General features: G+C 35.4%; 1 pseudogene; it reads left to right on the top strand.

Annotated features, from left to right (window-relative positions):
• The first annotated feature begins 1,343 nt into the window (after positions 1 to 1,343).
• LOC139886343 (uncharacterized) lies at positions 1,344 to 2,696 on the top strand (annotated as a pseudogene).
• The last annotated feature ends 587 nt before the right edge of the window (positions 2,697 to 3,283 follow it).

Below are 3,283 nucleotides of genomic sequence, written 5' to 3'. Positions count from 1 at the left end.
CATCATTTCAAAAGTTTGATCACCAATGAATGCCAAGGGGTGAAGTGTATGCTCATTCACGCCACAATCATAAAAGTCGATGTTACCCCATAATGCCTATTTGATCGACTCTCTAATGTATACACAATAGATTACATCAAACTTGGTGTGAGTTCTCTGACTCAAATTAATGAATCAATAATTTATTAGATAAAATAGAATTATATGGAGTATTACAGTTGGTAGAATGTAAAGGACTAAAAGTGTAAAAAATCAAACCACAAAGGGGATGCCGCCAGGGGCGGAACTTGAAGTTTGTGAGTGGGAGGGCCAAAATAGTGAATATTTCTTTACGATATACAAAATTTATACCAAGTATATATATCCAAGTTCCAATGGAGCCGAGCACTATTGTAACTTGTTTATATCAACTTACATTTAAGAAATGAATATAAAAAGTTACTCTACTAATTTGCCTTAGACTTACCTTGCCACCAACTATACTTTTAGTTATAAACTACAATTATTATTATTATTATTGTTGTTGTTGTTGCTGCTGCTGCTGCTGCTGCAATAAACAAAACAACTAATTCAATCTCAAAATACATCGACTGAAATTGAAAAGCAAGTTAATAAGAAGACAAATGCAATAAGTCAAAAAGAGGGAATAAGGGCAAGAAGAAAGTAGTAGTGGACAATACATTAATTTAGGCAAAGAGAAAGCACCATGGTTGAATTTTTCAAAATAGCTGCTGCATTTTTTTGAGTTCAGTTCATTTTTTACACTATAACAACAAAAAATACTAGTACTTGTCCAAAAATTTAGGGTGGCCATGACCCTCTTTGGTCTACATGTAGTTCCGCCTTTGGATGCCGCATTAGTATACTAAGGTGTCGTTTTTTTTTTCAGTCTGTAGGTCTTGTAGGTATTATTATGTCTTATGGCTACGCGCTCACAGACTGTTTGTTTTGCTGAAGACATAAGATAAAATAATGTTTTATTCTATCTACAACCTCGCGGACTTAGAAAAATGCTTCTAAATGGCGCAAACATGTTTAAGTTATATTTTAGACGTAATAACAAACAGTCTTCATTATCCAACATACAAACCTTTAGACCACATAACAAAAACATCTTAAAAAAAAAAAACTAAATAGAAGTATATATTTAATCAATTCTTAATTTTGAAAAGGCCCTAAAATCGTATTCTTCAGGGTTTTAGGGTATTTCAGTGACAAACCTTCTTCATCGATACGGTTCTGCAGGAAGTTTAACAAATCAATAATGACAGCTTCAATAATTATGACGTCAGATGCAACACACGATATTATTTAAACAACAATGTTTTAAATGATCCTTTTAAATGTGTAGATACCAGAAACAGTTTCCGCAATATACATGTCCACGATGTAACACACGATATTGTTCCCTTCCATGTTACAAGGTAATATACGAATACATGCTATATAATACGTGTTTTGTTAAAATTTCAATGCTTTATATTTATGTTTGTAAAATTTATGATTCTTGATGATGATGATGGTTGCAGTCGCATAGTTTAAGGTGTACGGATGTCGTTTATGAGAGATAATGTAATGGGAGAGATGAAGCATATTGAACCTAGTGAACCTAGTGACGAAACTAAGCAGAAAATGCTCAATATACTTAAACGCTTTCATTCAGAGGAAGAAGAGTCTGATAACTTGGATGAGGATGATGACAATGACGGTTAGTCATTAATTTAATTGTTTCGGTTAGATTCTTACTTGATGGAAATTTTCTTACTGAAATGTTTGTTTTCCAGGCTGCCTTATCAGAGGAAACCATTCATAAGATCATGTCAGGTACATTTGATGATCATTTTTCTTTCACTACCAAACTAACATACTTTCCTTTGTATCTGAGTAATCCGTTTAACTTATTTACCTCTATAGGAGTTCAAGTCAGCCTTGAAGATTTAACCACCAACAAAAAGAAACATTTTCAACGAGCCGTGGCTTCTGGAGAGCTAAGCAAATTAATTGAACCATGGGACCCATGGTGGTTAAAGCCTGCTGCAAAAACAGTAACTCTCAACCCAAAAGGAACCTTGTTCAACCCATAACACAACAACAACCCGACCCATTAACCCAAACATGTAACGTACCACCATGACCTGAAACTGCACCCGTCGCCACTTTTAGCAGTTCATCTAGTTGACATCTTATATAGCTACTATTTCACTCTTAGATTATACAATGGAGATTGGGAATCAGACCCAATGGGTTCAGCCATGGTGGTTTTAAGCATATCAAGTGTTTTGGGTCAAAGTGGTCAACCCGAGACCGTTTCAGAAGCTCTGTCTTACTGTTTGAAACAAACTTGCTCGCCGGCTCTTCGACACATGGGCGGGTCACAATTTGGTCTGGGAGTTGTTGATGATGTTGTAAGATTATTATCTCTTGGAAAGGATGCTTTGATTTGCGGGCTTTGTGATCTGTACAGGATGATGAAAGCGGGGTTAAAAGAAGTGAAGATGGAAAAGGTGCACAACATGAAAAAGATGGAAATGAAAGGAAGTTAAAGTTTTGTGAGAGAAATTTATTTTTTGATGTGTTGGGTGCATGAACAACCACCAGAGGCTTGGTCATCATTGGCGGATTTGGTGATGGCCGAAAAGAATGCGACGAAGGTTTATACGGGCAATAGAAAGGATGCTTGTAGAGACGAAAAGTAGGTGGAAAATAAGGGGAAGCTTACAATCAAAGAGGTCATGTGAGCCATTATGTTAGTGCGCAGTGCGCTTATTTGTGTCAAAATTACAGGTGGTATGGTGAATATATACTTGTCCTAGAGTTTGTATCTTATATTCTTATGGTTCTAGCTTTTAAGAATTGTTGTTCGACACTTGTGACATTAGATTGTACTCCGTTTTCTTTAATCAGAGAATTAGTTTGTTATTAATAATGTGGGGAGCATTTAGTCACTGATTTATCAAGTATATCACAACTTTGTCATTTGGTGTTTTGTGGTTATGTGCACACCACGGTCTAATCTATCTGTTAGTCTAATATAAGTAAAACGAAATTTAGTCAAGAACAAGCGTCGATTTATTGGTGACATGACCGTCACTTAAAGCCTAAATTGAATGTGCAGGATTTAAAACCCATGGAAATTTGATCCTACCATTTTCATGGCGTCTCATGTTTTATTTTTTATATTTTATTTTATTTTATTTTAAAAAATTTTCTACTTCTTGGTCGGAGGTCAATTCGGAAACAATCTTCCGTCGAAGAGAGAGAGAGGACTTTTCTACTTTTTGGA

The sequence above is a fragment of the Rutidosis leptorrhynchoides genome, chromosome 1, assembly GCF_046630445.1.
Source record: "Rutidosis leptorrhynchoides isolate AG116_Rl617_1_P2 chromosome 1, CSIRO_AGI_Rlap_v1, whole genome shotgun sequence".
Lineage (NCBI taxonomy): Eukaryota > Viridiplantae > Streptophyta > Magnoliopsida > Asterales > Asteraceae > Rutidosis > Rutidosis leptorrhynchoides.
This window is presented reverse-complemented; position numbering and strand designations above follow the sequence as displayed.